General features: G+C 45.9%; 2 long non-coding RNA genes across 3 annotated transcripts in view; one reads left to right on the top strand and one right to left on the bottom strand.

The window, feature by feature from the left end:
- Positions 1 to 11,656, top strand: part of LOC136826297 (uncharacterized) — a 55,244-nt gene extending 43,588 nt beyond the window's left edge. Inside the window, exon 3 of the long non-coding RNA XR_010849585.1 lies at positions 11,519 to 11,656. This is a non-coding gene — a long non-coding RNA (uncharacterized lncRNA). The remainder of the gene's footprint in view (positions 1 to 11,518) is intronic.
- The window catches only part of LOC136826296 (uncharacterized), a 236,496-nt gene that overhangs the window by 1,668 nt on the left and 212,097 nt on the right, over positions 1 to 22,731 (bottom strand). For both annotated transcript variants that reach the window (XR_010849584.1, XR_010849583.1), the window contains exon 4: positions 1,130 to 1,250. This is a non-coding gene — a long non-coding RNA (uncharacterized lncRNA). The remainder of the gene's footprint in view (positions 1 to 1,129; positions 1,251 to 22,731) is intronic.

The raw sequence follows: 22,731 nt of genomic DNA, 5'->3' as shown, positions 1-22,731 counted from the left end.
ATATATATATATATAAAATCTCTCTCCTGTGTGTGTGTGTGTTTTGTGTATGTACGTGTATTTTTTTGAGGATTATGAGATCAAATTCAGAATAAAACATTTGTTCTTGTACTTAAAATTTTCCTGAATACAATGGTGCTTTCAGATTTTAGATAAAAATTGATATAGAAGAGGAAATGATGGATTTGTATGAATATGAATATGTTGCATCTTGATATATGGAGGGAGTTAGAGAGCCGGGTGCAGTGTGCTGTTCCACCCCCCTCTTTCCCTCCCTCCCCTCCAGGACCGTAATGCAACTTACTCACGCATATCACTCAATTGATAAAACATCTGTTCGCCACTTCATTTTTATAGGGAAGTATTCGTTTTTCATCATTCATTCATGACACAATTTTCCAGCCAAGACTATTAGGGTGGTAATCCCTTAATCAAAGGAGCCTTACATTTGTTTACATATTCATTTATTAATAACATGTAGCCTAGCAGTGATACGTCTTTTTAACATAATTGTAATGTTAAATAAAAGGAGTAGCTACAAATTTCAGTCAACTACAAGAAATGAGTCATTACCATAGAATCATGTAGTGGCAGCAGACACTTTTATGTAAAAAAATCCTTAATTGTTTTTCCTTATAACTCTGCTTCTCATAAAGATATTGTCAGCATTGTATGATTACCACCCTAATATTCTTGGCTGAAAAACGGTCTCGAGAAAGAATGATGAAAAACAAATACTTCCTCATAAAAATAAAGTGAACAGATATTTTATCAATCAAGTGATTTGTGTGAATAAATTGTATTACGTCCCGGGAGAGAGGGAGACAGAACAACACACTCCACCCACCTCCCCCCTAATTCGTTAATCAAGATTCTTGCACCACTCTTGGGGTTCCAGCTTAAGTGAATCCACTATAATAACAGCAATGATATTGATGCCAGTGACTATAGCGAATAAGGTGACAGCTTGAAGTAAAGAAGCAGTACAACCAGAGCTTACTCCTTTCTAAATACGGTCAATGCAAAAATAACATTTCCACAAATTCCATTAAACAGATGCTAAACCAAGTTACATCATATCGTATCTGGCTAAAACGCACTTTTATAAAGTATATACTGATATACTTACGTGTAATGAAGTAACACGTAGCTTAGTAGCAGAGTAGGTACGGTCCAATAAAGTTGACATCTTGCCATAGTGAACAGCAAGAGAAGCCATTTTCCCGCGTCTGGCTGTTCCATTCACCAACCTGAAAAGGCAGCTTACATTTAACAGTAATAACAATATCCTATTTTGAATATTAACGGTGTAATTCACATACACTAAATTATTAAAACACTTTTCAGTTGCAGATGTACATCCAGATATCCTTTTATTTACCTAAAACTTACACACAGCGTAACTATTTAAAGCCCGGGATGCAGTGTTACCATGTGTGAACACCACAGGCAGGTTGACAGATGGAAAAAAAACGAGTATAGGTGGGCCTTGGTTGGGTTTTCTTTTTCTCTTTATCAGAAAAAATCATAGTTAGTCTTGGAAACAGCATTTCCATGTTCCTTCAAGAAATGGGTATGATATTTAAGATAATATACTCTTACAAGGTAACGAGTCAGAGGCTTAGTCAAGGTATTCTAATTTATTGACACAAAATCCCTGACAGGTCAAGAACTCTTGCAAGTGGAAAAGTAGTACAGTACTGTATTTGACATTAGGGAAAAACAAGCAACAGCTATATACAGGTCAGATATGTTTTCTTACACCTGAAAAATGGTGAACAATTCTATAGACAAATTAGGAAGTGTGTGACATAAGTTAGTAATGACAGTTCTGTAAAGTAGCTTCTGGAAAATGTGTAAAATATCACTTGAATCAGGAGTGCTGGATCTGTTTCTTGGAAGCGAGGGTGCCCTGAAGGTCTTGGAGACTGGTTGGGGCCTCACAGTACTCCCCCCACCCCAAAAGTAGGCCTTGGGGGTGTAGGTTGCTGTCAGGGATGTAGGCTGGTTTTAATCTGTCGGTGGAGACCCAGGTGATCCTCCCATCCATCAGCTGATACACTTTCTCATTTGCAGTATGGAATGTGGTCCCAAGTAGGCTGGGGAGATGGGGCTTGCATACTTTTATTCTTATGAATGCATATTTTGCTTTTTCAAGGTCATTGGGGAGTATTCTTTTCTTGCTAGTTGTATGTTCTCTCCAGCATGATCTTTTCCAGTGTGCTATGGACATCTGGAAGAGTTGTGGGCTCTGTTGGGTTTTGAAAAATGTCCGCCAGTGTTGTCAATGCTTGCCCATAGTGCTTCTGCCAGTGATGCATTGAATGCTGCATGTGGGGCTGTTCTCAGTCCCAGAAAGACCCACAGTAATTCCTTTCTCCAACTCCCGCCTTGACATCTGGCAGTGAGTGCCAAGGTAGTGGTGCAGCCGCTCCACCATGCTGTTCACTTCTGGGTTGTATGCTGTTGTGTGAATGAGTATCATCCTGAGGCTGGCGACAAGGGAGCTCCGTAAGGCGGAGGTGAACTTGGCTCCTCTGTCACTAGTTGTATATTGCAATGCCTGCTGACCCTGCCTATTAGTGCTCTCACACACTGCTTTCTGCCGTCTTATTGGTATTGCTTCTGGCCATCTGGTGTTCCTATTGATCATCATGAAGAGGTACTACCCCTCGGAGGGGAGCAGGGGTCCCAAGACATGAATGTGGACCAGTCGTCACTGTGTTGTCTGGAACTTGTAAGGTGTCAAAGAAACGAGCAGGTAAAAGTTACTGCTACTTTATTACAGATCCAGGCAGCTTATATTGCGGCCGACTGACGCCGGGCCGCGAGAGACAATGGAATTGACTGTGACCTGAGGTCGAAACAATAAACAATAATATGCAGTGAACGAGTACAAATTACAATACAAAACATACAGAGCTACAATATGGATACAGTCTTGATGCCTGTGAATGAAGAAACATGTGATACACAATGTGTGACATTTGTATAAATACGCATAAAGTAAAAATGATTAAAATGCGTGACCTGGCACGTTTTAGGCGTGACTAATTGAGCTTGAAGAAAATGGGAAGTCACCAAAGAAAACAAGCTCAGCGGAGACTTAATTAATGGCGCCGCCGAAACACTATCCTGGCGCCGATGTGGTGACTTTACAAATACTCCCCCCCCAAGACGAGGGACGCGTCGTCTGACTAATCCCTGTATCTGCTGGGACGCTGAAGGTGCCACGGCTCCTTGAAGATAACGGAGGGCCTCCCGCCTGTGAGGCTGCTGGTTGGGCGGTCCCTTCCTGGGGCGGCCCACGCCTGCGGGGGTGAGGGCGTGCTGGAGTGCGGTTGGGGCGGAAGGGGTGCTGCGTCGCTGCCGGGACTCTCCGACAGGAAGGCGGGCTTTAACCGGTCTATGGAGACCCAGTCGTCCTTGCCTGGGAGTGCCAGCTGGAACGCCTTGCTGTTTCGTTCCAGCACGCGGAAGGGTCCCCTGTAGGGCTTAGTTAGTGGTGGACGGACGGCGTCGACTCTGACGAAGACGTGGGTGGCGGATGACAGCTGTGGCGGCATGAAGGTGGTTGCTTTGTCGATGTATGAGCGCCTGCAAGGGGCGAACTTGCCGCCACGTCGCGGAGCCTCTGCAGTGATGGGGAGTGGCGTTCATCCGTCACAAGCTCTCCCGGCACCACGAGGGTCCCCCATAGGTTTGTTCAGCTGCGGATGGGGTGCCGTCGGCTCTGGGGCGGTCCTCAACCCGAGGAGGACCCACGGCAGCTGATGTTTCCAGTCCTCGGCGGTGCAGCGGGCCATGAGGGATGACTTTAGGGACCTGTGGAACCGTGGTGGTGTGGTGCGTGGTTCCCAGCAGTTGAGCCAGGGCAGACCACAACTCGGAGAGGAAAGCGGGGCCCCTGTCGGTTGTGATGTGGTCCGGGATGCCGAAGCGGCTAACCCAACTGGAGAGCAGGGCCTCGGCGCACGCGCTGGCGGTGGCTTCTTGCATGGGTGTGGCTTTGGGCCACCTCGTCGAACGGTCTACCACCGTCAGGAGGTATCTGGATCCGCCTGATGGGGAAGGGGCCCGACGACGTCGATGTGGATGTGGCGAAGCGGCGCCCTGGCTGTGGGAACTCACCTACCCCGACTGCGTGTGACGACCCACCTTACTGGTCTGGCACTGCAGGCACTGTTTTGCCCAGGCCGTGGCGTCCTTTTGCACCCGTGCCAGACGAACTTTTTTGAAAGCAGTTTGGCCGTGGTCCTGCCGGAGGGGTGTGAGAGGCCATGAATTATGTCGAATACCTGGCGGCGTGAGGCTGGAACCAAAGGGGGCGGGGCTGACCTGTGCTGATGTCACAGAGCAGGCTGGGGCCTTCGGGCGAGGGGTCACGTCCGCCACCTGAGGGGATGTGATGGCGGTGCGGTATGCTGGGGTTTCTGGGTCAGCGGCCTGTTCTCTGGCAAGGTCCTGGTAATCTACACCAAGCTGCACTGCGTTCAACTCGACTCTGGAGAGGGCGTCTGCTACGGGATTTTTCTTGCCGGGAGGTACCTGACGGAACAGGTAAATTCGGCCATGGCTGAGAGGTGGCGCTGCTGTCTGGAAGACCCATGCGTCCCCTGCTTCGTGAAGGCGTGAACCAGTGGCTGGTGGTCTGTGAAGATTGTGAAGGGCGTCCCCTCCAGGAGGAACTTGAAGTGCCGAACTGCGCGGTACATCGCGCAGAGTTCCCTGTCGAAGGTGCTGTAGCGGGTCTCTGCGGGACTGAACTTCTTGCTGAAGAAGGCGATGGGCTGGGGGGCGCCGTTGATGATTTGCTCCAGAACAGCACCGCAGGCGACGTTACTGGCGTCTGTCGTCAGCTGGAGGGGGGCCTTGGGATCCTGGTGTGCCAAGGCGGTTGCCTTGGTGAGGGCGGCCTTCGTCAAGGAAAAGGCCTGCTGCTGGCTGGGTCCCCAAGACAGGGACTTCGGTTGGCCTTTTAGGACTGCCGTCAGGGGGGCCGTGGTGTGCGCGATCCCGGGGATGAACCGCCTGTAGAAGTTTACCATCCCAAGGAACTCCTGGACGGCCTTGATGGAGGTGGGTGTCGGGAACTTGGCTACGGCTGCTACTTTCGATGTAAGAGGGCGGACGCCTGTCGGAGACACCTCGTGACCCAGGAATTCTGCTTTCTGGACGCCGAAGGTACACTTGTCGAAACGGACGACGAGGCCGTTCTCTTGGAGGCGCTGGAGGACTGCTTTGATGTGTCTCTGGTGTTCGCTGTGAGACCTGGAAAATATGAGAATGTCGTCGACGTAGCAGACGCAGAATTTTAGGTCCCCCAGGATGCTGTCCATGAGCCGCTGGAAGGTGGCCCCGGCGTTCCTCAGCCCGAAGGTGGAGAAGGCGAACACATAGGACCCGAAGGGCGTGATGATGGCTGTCTTTGGTATGTCCTCTGGCACAACAGGTACCTGGAAATAAGATTTAAGAAGGTCCAATTTAGTGAATATTTTGGCCCCGTGAAAGGAGGCCGTGAGGTCTTGCATGTTGGGTAGAGGGTAGTGGTCGGGCTCTGTTGCAATGTTGAGCCGCCTGTAGTCGCCGCAGGGTCTCCAGGAGCCGTCCGGTTTCTGCACCATGTGGAGGGGGAGGCCCATGGACTGGAGGCTTTCCTGCAGATGCCCATCTGTTCCATTTCCGCGAATGCTTTTTCGCCTCCTGAAGGCGCTGAGGGGAAGCCTGCGGAACTTCGCATGTGTCGGGGGCCCTTTAGTCACTATATGGTGGTATATGCCGTGCTTGGCTGGGGCCCCGGGGACTTGGCGAAGCTCAGGCTTAAATATCTCAGGGAACTCCGACAGTAGGTGTGCATACTGGTGGGGGGCGACGGCGCTGATGGTGGGTCTGGGTCCCGCCGTTAATGGGAGAGACCGGCAGGAGTCGGTATCGAGGAGGCGCTTTGCGCCCACGTCGACTAGCAGGCCAAAGTGCGCCAGAAAATCGGCCCCAGGAGTGGGGTTCCTACGTCCGCGACGATGAAGTCCCAGGAGTAACTCTGGCCAAGGATGGAGATCGACAGGAGCCTGGTGCCGTAGGAGAGGATGGGGGTTCCGTTGGCGGCCGTCAGGAAAGCGGCCGGGTCTGGTGTCTGGTTGCGGTCCTCTCTGGATGCTGGGAAGACCGATTTAAAGGCCCCTGTGTCGACCAGCATCATCCTGCCGGAGACGGTGTCGCGGACGTAAAAACCTACTGTTTTGAGGCCCTGGGTTCTTCGGCTGCCATGGCGGCCTGTCCTGCTGGCCGCCGCCACCCCGTTTTTGAACGGGCGAATGAACGAGCAGGGTGGCAGGCAGTTTCGGGTGTCCTTTCCGAACCACTTGTGGTAGCGACAGAAGCCGGGGACCTCCATCTGCTGTGGTTCGGTGGACGTCTGTTGGCGATGGCGTTGACGGGCTGCTCTACGTCCTCTTCAGGCTGGACAGAGCTGACCGGCTGTGTGGCCGGTTTTAGCCGCTGTGAAGCCTTGACGGAGTCTGTGAGGTGTTGCGCTGTCTCTATGAGGTCCTCGACAGGCATGGTGTAGGGGTGAGCGATCTGGTTGCGTACCTCCGGGAGGAGTTGGCGAATGTAGATTTCCCGTGTGAAGCTTATCTCCTGCCGCTTCTTTGTGCCACCCAAGTCTGGTAGTGACAGGAGATCTACGACCATGCCCCAAGCATCTCTTGAATTGAGGTCGTGGCGTGGGTTTATGGCAAGGTCGATAGCACGGGCGGCCCGCTCGGCGATGGGCAGGAGCAAGCTTCGAGGAGGAACTTTTTGTGGTGCTGTATGTGAGGGTGTGTGTTTGGTACTTTCGCGAGATGAGTTTTCTGTACACGTCCTCCGGAAGGGCGTTGAGCACTGTGTCGGCCTGTAGGATTTCGTCCGTCAGGTCCACGATTCTGAAGTGGCTCTCCACCCTGCGCAGCCACATCGATGGGTTCCCCTGCGTAAACGGCCGGCAGCTTTACGGTGAGGGCGGCCCGCGATTGTGTTGCCCGGCCGTCGTGTGTTCGGGGCGCTGGTGTGGAGTTGCGGGAGGGCCTCGATGCGGGGGCAGGCGCGGGTGTGATGGGAGGTAGGTAAACCTCCGAGTCCGCGGGGTCCACGTTTAACTGCATGAAGGAGGGGATATCCGCGTCCATGCTCGCTCCTTTGACCCCTTACTGGAGTTGGGTACTTGCGTCAGTCACGCACTTTCGTGCGCCGTGTGGTTCCGCTAGTGGCGCTGGTGGGGTACGCCGACGAGTCAGCACGCTCAAACGCTGGTTACAGCGCCGTGTTTAGGCCGCTAAGAGCGTTTTGGAGAAATCCTGGAGCCAAGACTAAGTCGCCGTGTGAGTCCGCTAATGGCTCCGGGATACTCCGGGGGTCACCACTGTAAGGTGTCAAAGAAACAAGCAGGTAAAAGTTACTGCTACTTTATTACAGATCCAGGCAGCTTATATTGCGGCCGACTGACGCCGGGCCGCGAGAGACAATGGAATTGACTGTGACCTGAGGTCGAAACAATAAACAATAATATGCAGTGAACGAGTACAAATTACAATACAAAACATACAGAGCTACAATATGGATACAGTCTTGATGCCTGTGAATGAAGAAACATGTGATACACAATGTGTGACATTTGTATAAATACGCATAAAGTAAAAATGATTAAAATGCGTGACCTGGCACGTTTTAGGCGTGACTAATTGAGCTTGAAGAAAATGGGAAGTCACCAAAGAAAACAAGCTCAGCAGAGACTTAATTAATGGCGCCGCCGAAACACTATCCTGGCGCCGATGTGGTGACTTTACAAACTCTCCTATCCCCGTTTCTGTGAGCCTAGTTATTTTTTATGTTTAGGAGGCATTCTCTTGCCCATTTTTTGTTGTTCACCTTCATTCCTCACCAGATGTAGTGCTCCGACAGGGTTCGGGCAGTGGATCTGCCTGATGGGTGGGACAGGTTGTAAGTGAGGTTGAAGGCTTTCTTTCTCAACCCTAATGGTAGGTATGGGTGAGGGCATCTGGTACAGTACTCGTCTCACAGGCGATGGTTGTCTCTCCATCATTGATTGGTAAGTCACTCCATGTAAGGGCGGGGTTCTCCCTCCGAAGTCGCAGTAGGTCATCATCCTTCTGAGCCAATGCCATTTCAGGATATGATATCCTGATCTGGACGGTGTTGATGGAGTATCGGGAAAAGGGCATCTGCCACATTGTTAGAAGAGCCCTCTAAGTATCTGATGGTGCAGGAGTGTTTGGCTATAAACAATAGGTGACGCTGCTGTCTTGCTGACCACCCACCTCCACTTTTGGTGAAGGTGTGTACCAACAGTTGGTGGTCCATCAGCACCAAGAATTGTCTTCCTTCTAGTATGTGTCAAAAGTGGCATAGGGCTCTGTGACTGCCAGCAACTCTCGGTTGAACATGGAGTACTTTTGTTCTGCTGGCAACAACTTCTTATTGAAGAATGCCAATGGGCGATGACCATCATATTTGTGTCGTTTGAGTACTGTACCCATTGCTGTGCTACTCATGTCCATCATTAGGGTGAGGGATCTATGGGGTAAAGGAAAGATTAGTGTGGCAGCAGAGGTGATTGCTTTTTTTGGCTAGCTTGAAGGCTTTAGCTTGTTTTTCACACTAATATAATTTTTTAGGTTTTCCTTTCAAGCATTAGGGACATTTCAGCAAGATTGCCTATGAAATGGTTGTAATAGTTATTCATTCCTGTATGAAATGGTTGTGATAGTTAATCATTCCCGCAAATTCTTGGACTGCTTTGATTGTTGTTGGCTTTGGGAAGTCGGTTGGACCTCCGTCGGGAGGGGCTTGACACCTTCAGGGCTTATTTGGTGGCCTAGGAGTTCCACTACAGTACTGCTTGTGCCCATTCACATTTGTCCTTTCAGACTATGAATCAGTTTTCTTTGAATATTTGCAGGACCTGTCTAACATCTTTCTTGTGCTGTTTGATGTTGGGCTGAATATCAGTATGTCATCCTTGTAGAAGGGTAGGTTGCCAAGGATTTCGTCCATCAGATGTAGGCAGGTCGCACCCGAGTCCTGAAGGTTGAAGCAGCTGTAGTTGAAGGGGTGTGCCAAAGGGGGTGATTATGGTAATTTTTTCTATCTTCCTTTGCAACCAGGACTTGGAAGTATACTACCCCTTCAGTAGGTCTTCATGAATATTTTGGTGCCCTCCATCTGGTTTGTTATGTTGGCAATGTTCGGTTGTGAGTACCTGTCAGGTACTGTCTTGATGTTGGGTCGCCATGTGCCGTCAGGTTTTGGTACCATATGGAGTTTACATGCCCAGGGACTGGAGGCTTTTTGGCGTATTCCTGTTCGTTCCATGTCCTGGAAAGCTTGTTTGGCATGGACAAATTTTTCTGGGGCCAAATGTCTGAAACTGGGGACCTTTGGTGATTATATGGTGCTTTTCGGGTTTGGTCAGGTTGTCCTTGAATACCTCCCGGAGCTCCTGTAGAAGGCGACTTATCTCTGATGAAATCGAAGTGATTGGGGCTGTGGGGGCGGGTCATGTGATCAGCTGCTTTTTCGGTACATCTGCCAGCATACTGTGGGCTTTTAGGAAGTCTGCTACATAAAGTGCAACGGTTATGTCTGCTGTGATGAACGGCCAGTTGTACTGCTTCCAAATGACAAATTCAGCAGGGTTCCACTGGCATTGGACACCTGTAGAGTGCTGGGTGTTGTTGGATTGAGGCGTTGGTGCGGGTAGGTTGGCACAAACGACTCGCATTGGTGTTGACCAGGAACCCTGTATTCGATGTTTCATCCGTGATGAAAACACATTGTGTACCTGGAAGAAAGACAAAAGAAAAGCAGGCGCAGTTTCTCTTATGTGGCAACAGGTCTGCCCACACAGACGTTTGGTTTGTTGGGTCACTTTTGCGACCCCTTTGCTTGTTATTTACATGCAGCAGTCATTTTCACATTTTTGGGCGTCATTCCTGAACCTCCAGTGGCAGAAACAAATGCCCTATGGACATTCTTGTTTTGGGCTTGTATTTGGGGTTGCTTTTCCACCTAGGACTCTGGTAGCAGTTTATGGGGGCAGTGGGGCCCTCTGGATCGCTGTCCATCTCTGCATCAGTCTGCTGCTGTGGCTGTGCAGCTACAGGTGGTTGTGTAGGCCGAGTCAACTTGTTGCCCAGGTGGACAGCGTTGACTGTCTTCTGGAAATTGTCGAGGTCCATGGTTGATGGGTTGGGGATGGCCACAACTGTTTGGCAGGGTAATTTTGTGAGTAGTACCTCTCTCACAAGGTCCAACGTAGTTTCTGGTCAGCCATCGTTGTCGGGGATCGTATCTAGCCATTGTAATTGCTTGTAGACGTGTGACGGCCATTGGTCTCCTGTTACTGCCCCTACGTTATCTAGGAATTTTCTAGCTCTGAGGGCAGGCAGCATGCTGAAGGATGAAACTTTGTTGGGCCTTCAGCGCTTCTTAAGTGAGGGTGGTCTGTTGGTTGGCGAGCCATTCTGCAATGTTTGAAAACATTGACTAGCAGGAACTCAAGGACAGCATCGGCTTTGCGGGATGAGGCTGAGATGATCTTAGACCTGAAGATGGTCTCCACTCTGAAGAACCAGGCCTGTGGGTTGTGATATGCAGTAGGCAGTGCTTGCTGCTCTGGCGGTGTCAGTCATCTTCAGGGTCACCAGTATACGAGGTAGCAAGTAAGGTACAGAGTCAAGATGTAATTTTTTTTATACAAAATCTGTGACAGGTCAAGAACTCTTGTGAGCAGAAAGTAGCATTTGACATTTGGGAAAAACAGGCGACATCTATGTACAGTCAGATGTGTTTGCTCACACTTGAAAAATAGTGAACAATTCTATATATGTATTATACAAATTACGAAGAGATTTCAAATACATATGGTTGAAAAGCTTGCAGCATCTGACATACGTTAGTAATTACAGTTCTAACAGTGACAAAGTAGCTTCTGAAAAATGCATAAAAGACTGTTTAAATCAGGAGTGCTGGATATCTGTGTTTCTTAGGAGTGCTCGGGGCATCATGTAGATTTTTGTTTGAAAGCAAGGATGCCCTGAGGTTCCCGGCAACTGGTCAGGACCTCACAATACTATATTACATTTAGCACTGACATGCACATTCAGGTGCATTTCAAGTTGTGGTTATTTTTCATGCAGTATATATCAAATAATATATAATTTTGAGACATGCATTTGAGTAAACTAAAAACTCCACAGGGTAAAGAGGATAAGTAATCATGTGAAAGTGTGTATGCTAAAGTAACCAAATCAAAAGAAAATGAAAGAAATTGATAGGCTTTGACACGCACAAAGCTAACCTTGGTTAACTATTATTTTTGGGAACATGATGAGGAATCACTGTGTATGGACAAAAACTTACTTGGAAAAAGTATTCAGAGGTTACTCTAAAGCATCATATTCCTTCTAGACCCTTTAATTTATAAAACAATACTGTACTAAGTAGAGTAATATTTCAGAGCAAGAGTATGGAGCTGAATACCGTACCTGGAAGAAAATGGTTGAAACAGATTAGGTGAGAGAAGCACTGAGGGGAAGAAAAGGATAAACTGAAAGCTGCTAAGGAATGCAGAGGGAGAATGAGAATGAGTGGAAAATAGGTGCTGGGATCCCCTACTACCTCCAAGTGGTTGACCAATCTGCACCTGCCTCCATACACAATCCAAATTGCATCATGTTTTTTTATACATTGTCTTTTGCATCAATATTATGGTTAATAAAATCACTGAGCAAATATTCATGCACTTTGCTTCCTCTTACAATTTAAGTTGTAAACTCCTCAATGAAGTAATTTTCTTGTTGTCCCAGTCTGCCTTGTTCTTGTACAAACTAGCTGAGTGGTTGATGTGTATGCATAATAAAGCAGACTGGAGCAAATTGATGTAGCATTTGAATGATAGCTTTTGTTAATGAACCTTGTAACATATGGAGCCTACACTAGGCTCCTTCTGTTACAAGGTTCATTAACAAAAGCTATCATTCAAATGCTACATCAATTTGCTCCAGTCTGCTTTATTGTGCATATACATCAATCACTCAGCCAGTTTGTACAAGAACAAGGCAGACTGGGACAATAAAATCACTTCATTTTTTGAATACCATTCAATGAGACTGTGGCAACACCATACAAAATTTCCAACCCACATCAGTAATTTCATACTACAGTGAACGTGACATATGATTATTTTACATCTCTCACCAGTATGAACGTAGAGCAAATGATACCAGCAAAAGTTCAAGAGAACAGAAAAGGTTATTATATGTACAATGAAGTAAGATAGAGGGACTACCATAGAACAAACTAACAAAAGGTCTTTATGTGAAGGTAGGTTTGTCAGTTAATACAGGACTACTGCTAGAACCTAAAGATGGATGTTTTGGCAAAAATGTTTGAACAATCATGATGTCTCCTCAGCAAAAGGCAATCCTGGATTAGGACTGCATTAGAAAAGGGATTTTGACGAAGGAAAAATCTATTTCTGGAGAGGGGACCGTGTCACCCGATGAAAAAGTCCATTCAGCACTTCTTTCTAGGTAATTCCGTTGCTAGATACCAGAGAAAGCTAAATGAAATGCTGGAGTTACTACCCCCAGAGCGAACTCCATCAGATGGAGTCGTGTATGGAAAAGGGTGAACTACAAAAACACGGAACCTTATCCTATAGAGATCCCAAGGTCAAAAGTCCCACAGGGAGGTGCCGTTACAAACCCATGTACCACCCGTGGACAGCACACAAAACACTGCTAGCCGCATTCCATGAAAGCAACACCCCACTAGAATGATGTTTACCATGGGAGGGACATGACACATGATGGGGGTGGGTCATCGGGTGACACGGTCCCCTCTCCAGAAATAGATTTTTCCTTCGTCAAAATCCCTTTTCTGGATCGGGTCCCGTGTCAGCCGATGAAAAATTAACAGAAAAATAAACATAATTCTTAAACTAAAAGATAAAAATTCTAAAGGGGAACAGAAGACCGAAGGTCCAAAAGAAACTTTTAATCACTAGTAACAATAACAATAATGTACAAAAGAAACTGATGTTAGCTTAAAATTAACATGACAATGTGAAAATGTACATAAACAAAATAACTATACAATATTGAAAACCTTATAACTTAAATGTGTCATTTAGACAAATACATGGATAACACAGCCAGGTGAGAAGTCAAGGCAAGCCTGACTGAAATGACCGTAAGGGGATAACTGAGGCAGTGGAGGAGGAAATGACTAGGAATCAGAAAGGGAACCAGAGGGAGGGACAACGTTCCCTGCTGCGACTGCTGAGAATTTAAGAGCTTCTAAGGATTTCAAATAGTGACGTTTGAAAACCAAGGGTGACTTCCAACCGGTGTACCTGGTAAGATCCGTGAAATTCATGTAATGAAAGTAATTAATGGAGGTGGCCACAGCTCTAATATCATGAACTTTTGGGACTGAGTCAGGGTTAGCCTGCTTGATAAAGTAAAGGATCTGTTGTCTAATAGCAGACATAGAGAGATTACCCCCTCCTTCCCTGATAAAGAGAGGCCCAGAAGAGATGTGAGAGGACCTGTCTAAATAAGCCCTCAAAGTATGAACTGGACACAGGGACAGGTCTAGAGGCAGAGGAAGAATTTTCCAAGGCGACCACCTATGCTGCGGATCTTCATTTTTGGCCAGGAAGGTAGGGTGAGGAATCAGCAAAACCTCCCCTGATGGAAGGAAGTCGACGTGGTTGGGTTTCCTAGAGAGTGCAGACAGCTCCGAAATTCTAGCACCCGAAGCCAGGCTAACTAAAAACAATGTTTTCCTCAATAAGGAAAGGTAGGGGCAGGATTGATTATCGATATCTGAGGCTAACTTCAACACGTCATTTAGAAACCAGGAAACCGTATGTGGACGGATTACTGGCCTCAGACGTGCACATGCTTTAGGGATGGAAGAAAAGTAAGGGTCTGTGAGGTCAATTTTGAAACCATACAAGAACACTTTATGTAGAGCCGACTTGACTGTAGTAACAGTACTAGCGGCTAAACCCTTCTCAAACAGTGATCTAAAAAAGGAGATTGCTAAATTAATGGTCATTACTGTAGCCTCAGATTCTCTTAAAAAGAGTGCTAGTTTCTTAATTGCTGAGTCGTACTGACGAAGAGTGGAGGCCCGCTTATCTGATTCTAAGAACATGGTATTGACAGGATCAACGTTAGCATCCCTTTGAGCATGCAAACTTCATAAAGTCCACAAAGCCAGGGCATTTTGGATTTTTGAGGAAGCTGACACAGTCTGAGTTTGTACTACTTGTGTTAGTTTCGGACTGGGGATTCGGATGTGGCGAAGTTTCAGTTCTAGTAGAAGAGGAAACCAGCTGCTCTTTGGCCAGTAGGGAGCCACTAGAGCTACTTGACCCTTGAACGTCCTCAGTTTGTGGAGGACTTTCAACAACAAGTTCACTGGAGGGAACAGATAGATCACCTTCCACCTGTTCCAATCCAATGACATTGCGTCCGTGAAAAGAGCTTGAGGGTCCAGGTTGGGAGCTACGTAATGAGGGAGCTTGTTGTTGAGCTTGGTTGCGAACAAATCTACCTCCAGACCCGGAACTAGTTGGCAGATCCAATTGAACGAGCCCCTGTCTAGGGACCACTCCGACTCGAGGGGAGTTGTCCTGGAGAGAGAATCTGCTACGACGTTCCGGACCCCTGCAAGATGGGTGGCAGATAGGTGCCACTTGTTCTTGCAGGCCAAGGAGAAAAGTGCAATCATTACCTGGTTGATCCTGCTCGATTTTGAACCTCCCCTGTTTATGCAGTGGACTACCGTGGCGCTGTCCAGAACCAGTCTTATGTGAATCTTCTTGGGGAAGAAGCTTTTCAAGGTAAGGAAGACCGCCATGGCCTCCAGAACATTTATATGGAACTGGCGGAACATGAGGACCAAGTCCCTGTACTTCTTGGTGTTGAGAATATCCTCCCCACCCGCTTAAGGAGGCGTCTGTGTGGATAACTAACGCCGGAGGAGGAAATTGAAGGGGGACTGACTTGGACAGGCTCTTGACAGTCGACCAAGGACGGAGTCGTTTCTTCAAGATGTGGGGAATCAGAGACACCTTGTCCCTGAGACTGATATTTGCCCGACTCCGCCACACTCTGTTGATATCCTTCAGTTTCACTTTCAGCAACAGGTCTGTCACCGAAGCGAACTGAAGGGCCCAAGACTCGTTCTTGGGTCCGCCGAGAGGCCCTTTTGGATTTGAGAAACTGTCTGGTTGCTCTGGCTATCTCCTTCCTCTTGGGAGGAGGAAGAGAGAGCTTGTGAGAATTCAGATCCCACTGGATTCCTAGCCATTGAAAACAACTGCTGGGAACCAGGCGGGACTTCTCCTGTTTACACGAAAGCCCAAGGATTCTAGAAAGTCGACCACCACGGATGTAACTCTCCGGCATTCCTCGGCGCTGGATGCCCAGATGATCCAGTCGTCGAGATCGCGCCAGCATAATCCCTTGAGATCGGGTTGCTGTACGACCGTGTCTGTCAACTTGGTAAAAATCCTTGGGGCTATGTTGAGGCCGAAAGGCATCACCTTGAAGGAATATGCCTGCCTTCCGAGCCTGAACCCCAGAAAGGGGAGAACCTTCTCAAACCGGGACGTGATAATAGGCGTCGGAAAGATCTAGAGAGGTGGTTACGGCTCCACGGGGCAGTAGGGTCCGAACTTGGGAGACAGTAAGCATCCGAAACTTGTCGCAACGAATGTAGGAATTCAGACGGGACAAGTCCAGAATTACTCTCCGTTTGTTGGAACCTTTCTTGGAACACTGAAGAGCCTGCCTTGGAACTTCAGAGACCTCACTTTCCTTATAGCCTGTTTCTGTAGGAGATCCTCCACAAAGTCCTCGAGATCCTTGGTCGTAGCCTGATAAAACTTGACTGGTGGAGGGGGATTGTCGATCCAACTCCAGCCTAGGCCCTTGGAAACTATACTCTGAGCCCAGGGACAGAAGGTCCACCGAGCTCGAAAATGGTACAGCCTCCCGCCTACAGGATGTATGTCATCGGTCCTGTGATTGCTTCCCCCCTCTGGAGCCTCTACCTCCCCTGTTCCTGGGAGAGGAGCGGGGGGCTCCCCTTCCCCGAGCGAAGTCACGGGGCTTATTGCCTCTGGTTGATTGTCTGGGGCGAAATTTCCCCTGACTTTCATATGCAGGATTGAAAGCTGGGGAGGAGACATAGGAAGGAGCAGCCAAAGACTGATGTGCTGTGTTTACCAGGACATACTGAGGTGGAGGATGGGAGGAAGAGGTCGAAGGTTGACTTTGTAAAGGAACCTGGACCAAGGACTGAGCTGGAAGACGTTTGAATTGTTTAAATTTCTTACTGGACTTGGTGGGAGGGCTGGCAAGATCAGATTGTTTCCTTTTATAGGGCAGACCCCAACGGGAACGGAGGCTTTGATTGACCCTAGCTGCCTCAGATAAGACTGCATCAACTTCTTCTTGTGGGAAAAGATTAGCACCCCAGATCGAACTCTTAAGAAGCTTATTTGGTTCATGCCGAACTGTGGCTGCTGAAAAGATGTGCTTCCGGCAGGCCAGTCGGGCAGTCATAAAGTCAAACAGATCTTGTTGAAAACTCGCCAAGAGAGATTTCGTCAAGACCTGGAATAATGGATCTTCTCTGTAAACCAAAGAAGTTGCTTCCGCTAAAGCCAAAGAGTTCAAAGACCTGGCGAGCCTTTCCTTAGTATCAGCCTCTGTTTTCAAGAGCGACTCCGGGATCTTAGGGAGCTGCTCACTGAACAGATCAGAGGCGCAGTCTGGGTCAAGCCGAGTCACCGTAAACGTATTAGGGGCTCCCTTCCAGAAGTCGGTGCCTCCGGGAAAGACGAGCGATGTAGGGTCCGTCTCACGGAGATGAGGAAGGGGTTTACCTTCGAAGCAAGCCTGGCTAGTCAGGGAGGCCACTTTCGAAGCGCAAGGGAGAAGGAGAACATCACTGAGAGTGAACATAGTGAACACTCCCTTAGCTGGTGTGAGCTTAGTGTTCTCCGCTTGCCACTCCGTAAGGGTCCTCATCAAAGACGACTGGGCTTGGTCCCTAGGATAGATGAAAGTCTCCTTTGGGACTTTATCAGACCTGTTCCAAACCTCTCCCTTCAGCCTGGCAAAACCAGTGTAGGGAGATGTCAGGTCCGGAGGATAGAACTCTAACTCTTCCACTCTCCTCGTGCCTAAACCCTCTATGGTAAGAGTACCTTCGTACTCGGGAGCATAAAGGGCGAGACGCCAAGGATTCCCTAGATCGAAGGGAGGGAGAGTGGAAGGGTCAGGAACAGAATGCCTAGAACGTTGTTGAGATTCCACCTTCTTTGAAAGAGAATGAAAAGAAGCAGCAAGACCAGACAGCTTACTGTCTACCCTCGTGTCGATCTTCTCAAATCTCGCGTCGATTCTTTCCAGGAATTGTATAATAATAATGTACAAAAGAAACTGATGTTAGCTTAAAATTAACATGACAATGTGAAAAAAGTACATAAACAAAATAACTATACAATATTGAAAACCTTATAACTTAAATGTGTCATTTAGACAAATACATGGATAACACAGCCAGGTGAGAAGTCAAGGCAAGCCTGACTGAAATGACCGTAAGGGGATAACTGAGGCAGTGGAGGAGGAAATGACTAGGAATCAGAAAGGGAACCAGAGGGAGGGACAACGTTCCCTGCCGCGACTGTTGAGAATTTAAGAGCTTCTAAGGATTTCAAATAGTGACGTTTGAAAACCAAGGGTGACTTCCAACCGGTGTACCTGGTAAGATCCGTGAAATTCATGTAATGAAAGTAATTAATGGAGGTGGCCACAGCTCTAATATCATGAACTTTTGGGACTGAGTCAGGGTTAGCCTGCTTGATAAAGTAAAGGATCTGTTGTCTAATAGCAGACATAGAGAGATTACCCCCTCCTTCCCTGATAAAGAGAGGCCCAGAAGAGATGTGAGAGGACCAATGAATGGAATGGATGGCCAAAGGCAGGTGCAAGACACTGCAGGCAGGATGCAGAAGATTTTATTAAACTATATCAGGCAAAACAAAGCTTTGAGAAGTGAGGCAATCTCATCCCAACACCAGCACCTGAAAATGTAACTATCCATGTTTAAACACTACAGTTTCTCGTCTATCGTGCAGCAACTAGGTGATATTTCTCTAGTCTTACCAGTACATGACATCTTGTAGTATTTCACAAACTTACATTCTTGGCTATCTTAGGGTTAACCATCAAGTCACTGAAATGGATATTTTAGTTTTAAGTTTTTCTCAATGAGGGTATTTTGAGTTATCAGAAGATACTGGCTTACTGTAGACCTCCTCTGGGATACAGCATCAAAGACCACTGAATTCCTATAATTTTCAAAAGATTTCACTTCATGGGAACCAGGATTCTGCACTGTTGGATGCTTACTATTTAAGGTAAAAATCCAGGCACTGGGTAGAAGGGTTTACAAAGTACCATGATGAAAAAATATCCAGGGAGGATGGCAATTTAAAACAATAAGTCATGTAAAAACATTCATGAAATCTGCAAGAAGTCGAATAACACTACCATACAATTTAACTATAATTCAATACAAATAATCTGATTTACTATTGGGGTATCCCTGTCAGCAATCAGAATATCCAGTAGAGCAAAATAACAAATTTAAAGGCTATTCTGTACCATGATCACCTGCTGACAACACTGGAGTTATAATAGCCTTCTCTTTTTGAGATGTGACATTGAAACCTGGGAGAGCAAAGAAAGGTTGTCTAGCAGGTGGCCTTATGATACTTAACTGAAGAAATTAAAAATGTAAATCAATGTTCATTAACAATGGCCTCATGATGATAATGTTCATTGTAAAATAGTTATCAGCAGAGAACTGCTGAAAGACATCAACAGTGTCTTCAGTAGTGGCAGTTCCTCGTTGGGTGAGTGGGTTCCGTTCTCAGCTAGCACTCTGCTGGCCGTGAGTTCAAATCTACGACCAGCCAATGAAGAATAAGAGGAATTTATTTCTGGTGACAGAAATTCATTTCTTGCTATAATGTGGTTCGGATTCCACAATAAGCTGTAGGTCCTGTTGCTAGGTAACCAATTGGTTCTTAGCCACATAAAATAAATCTAATCCTTTGGGCCAGCCCTAGGAGAGCTGTTAATCAGCTCAGTGGTCTGGTTAAACTAAGATATACTTAACTTTTTTTCAGTAGTGGCCTTAAAATAATTGTTTGCTGATAGTAACTGTTGCATAACCAGTACACAATTTTCTGTAGTTGAAAGGAACACTACTGGAGTTGACTTATATTCAAGACAGAATGGATGATAGAATTTAGGCCAAAGGCCAAGTGCTAGGACCTATGAGGTCATTCAGTGATGAAAGGGAAACAATAGAGAGGTGTAATAAGAGGAAAACCTTGCAGTTGTACTATGAAATAACTGTTTGGAGGGGGTGGGTAGCAAGGTGGAAGAAAGCAAATATGAATAGAGGCACAGTAAAAGGAATGCAAGGAGTTGCAGTCAACGGCCAAAGGGACACTGCAAGGAACCTTTAGTAATGCCTACAGTGCACTGCTGGAGGTACACTGACAGCACTACCCCACTTCGGGGCAAAAGGTCACTATTAATGAAGAAAATTTGAAGACCTACATATTTCCAGAATCAGCACTGTCCATAACTGCTATAAACAGGTTCCCCTTATGGGTCACTTTCGAGTAGTGTTAGTGCTGACAAAAGGGCTGACAGAGAACTGGACCAGACAAACCGTTACTTGCGATCTAAAGGGCAGCCGCTGAATAACTCTTTAAAGGGATAACAGGTCACAGAATTGGAGCTGGAATATGAGATTTAGGCCAAGCACTTGAACCTGTAAAGTCATTCAGTGCTGAAAACATTGAAACTACTGTAGGAGAGGGTGGTCAGTTAAGAGGAGAGAGAATATGAATGGAAGTACAATACAGTAAAAGGAAAGGGGTTGCAACTAGGGGACAAAATCAGTTGAATACACTAGTTCCATAATTATCAAGTAACATACAGTATCATTAAGGCTTTCAACTACAAAAGAGAAAACATAAAACCTCTGATATCTATGTCACTACAGGTATGAAGTTTTCTTAATAAAAGTATTGTAATACTTACCGGAACACCTGAATTAGCCCTTAATCCCACTAGCCCAAACAACTCTCAATTTCCCGTTCCACTATAGTGGGAATTTTAACAGCCATTGTCACCAACGCTGCAGGTAAAATCTGTCACTTGAGCTACCATAACAAACGGTTGGTAACGCTGACACAGGTGTGTGCTGACACACCCCACTTTCATCAATTGCTTTATTCAAGGTCAAAATTGATGTGGGGAAAGGCGGGTGGGAATCATTCAGGTGTTCAGGTAAGTATTGCAATATTAGTTTTATTATGAAAACTTCATACAGTATTGCAATACACTCCCTGAACACCTGAATTAGCCCGATTAACAACATTTAGAGGAGGAGGGATCAATTCTATTGCATGCCACTTTGACAACCGCAGAGATGGTAGCTCACCAATCTGCTCTGCATAAGATATCCGTTTAGTCATACACTCACCATATCAATCAATTCTTTCAATGAAGAGACATGTTGGAGAGTACTTTGATCGACAGTCAGGTCAGTACTCTTGGTCCGTCAACCTCCCATGTGGCTATTCATAGCCTCTCATGTATGGAGGGAAGTGAAGCAGTGTGCCGAGCCACTGATCCTCCGGATAAGGCCCAACGGTCAATGAGCGAAGAAGTATCTCGGTGCCGATGAAATAGTCTAGCCTACTAGAGCACCCCCTTGGACTCTCATAGGGAAACTATCAAAGACTAAGATACTTAAAAAATACTAAACCTATGTTCATGTGATTATACTATCACTGTTGCCTAAGAATTCTAAAGACTAAAAGGAATTCCTCCATCTGGTTAACCTAAGAACCTCATCACTAAGTGAATACTACCTCAGCTAAATGAATGTCCCTAGATAATAGACTTCGCCGCTACACATGGACTAAGAGAATAACCCTCCGAACCTCCACACTAAGCGAATACCACCTCAGCTAAATGAACACACCCTAGATAATAGACTTTGCCGCTACATGTGGACTAGAGAATAACCCTCCGCACCAAACGAATACCACCTCAGCTAAATGAACTCACCCTACATAATAGACTTCGCGGCTACACGTGGACTAAGAGAATAAGTGAATAACCCTCCGAACCTCTGCACTAAGCGAATACCACCTCAGCTAAACGAACGCACCCTAGATAATAGACTTTGCCGCTACACACTGTTAGAATTTTTTTTACTAATCTATTTACAAATATTAAAAATATTTACAATGCATTTTGTCAACTTGAACACACCTGCAATCAACTTGGTAAGGCAACAGTGTGATTAGCTTACACCCTCCTAATTCTCATAAATGTACAAAACAAGATCAAAAGAAAGGTATATTGCTACTTAGCCACACTGTTCCATTGTTCTATTGGTATCTTAGTATAATTTTAACGTCCCTGTCTAACATCTTGGAGTAACGCTTATACGGTATCTTCACTTAACGGTGGTTGCTACTTGACTACTACTAGTTTTTTTTTTTTTTTGCTCGAGCTAACCCACAAGGGAGGTTCCAGCAATATTTATGCTGGTTTAATTATTTAATTACTTAATTATTTAATTTGATTTACTCAAAGTTATTTTACTTTAAATTAATCCTAATTATAATTAATTCAATTAATCGATATCAAAGCCAAATACGCCATTATATTATTAAATTTCTAACGGTTTCGTTTACGCATTTAACACTTCAGTCATGAACAAAACTCAAGGGTGCGTTTTTAGCAACATTTATTACCTTTAAGAGGAACTAAATTTTTATTTATTAGGAATGCGTAATATTCGTTGTACAATTCCAGCATCCTGAAAGAATTTTCCAACATTCCCCTAGAGGATTGCAATATCATCTATTGCAATTAATATAATATTAAATTAATGAAATACTTAAATTACAACAAACACACCTATGTTATTGATAAAGGTAATTGAGATACTTTGATATTTAATTTTACATAAACCAATTATTATTTAATATTAATGTTTATGTAACTTATTTGTACATTATTTTATGCACAAGGTATTTCCTCTCTTCCACAAGAATGCAAGAGTAGCAATTTAAAGTCTCTTTTCTATGAGAGAAGAAAAGTAGCATTTGTCCTCACTTGTTCCAAGCAAGGTTGCTTCAAACAAGTGTAGCATTTTAGTATTGACTTACAAATACAATTTTACTAATCCTAAATGCTAATTTACTAAGAATATTTACATGTGAACAAACCTTTATACACTACAAATGGGCAATATGATCCCTCATCATTTGCTGAAATCGTTCTGTGGCCTTTCTTTATGGTCTGACAGACCTTTATGTTCCAGGGACAGCAGGCCCATTACTACCATTATTATTTATTATAATTACATTGGGCCCACTATCAGGAGGATTATCAGACACCACTGTATCAGCCCCAGCTTGAACACTTGACTGCCTAGTTGATATTTCCATAGGAAAGAGATTTGAAATAGAGTGGTATTCAATTGCACCATTTCCCTGCTTAAGCTTGACTGATCTTATTTTATTGCCAAAGCCCATTACAA

Source organism: Macrobrachium rosenbergii, chromosome 40, assembly GCF_040412425.1.
Source record: "Macrobrachium rosenbergii isolate ZJJX-2024 chromosome 40, ASM4041242v1, whole genome shotgun sequence".
NCBI classification, from domain to species: Eukaryota; Metazoa; Arthropoda; class Malacostraca; order Decapoda; family Palaemonidae; genus Macrobrachium; species Macrobrachium rosenbergii.
The sequence above is the reverse complement of the archived record's forward strand: the minus strand, read 5'-3'. Positions and strand labels throughout refer to the sequence as shown.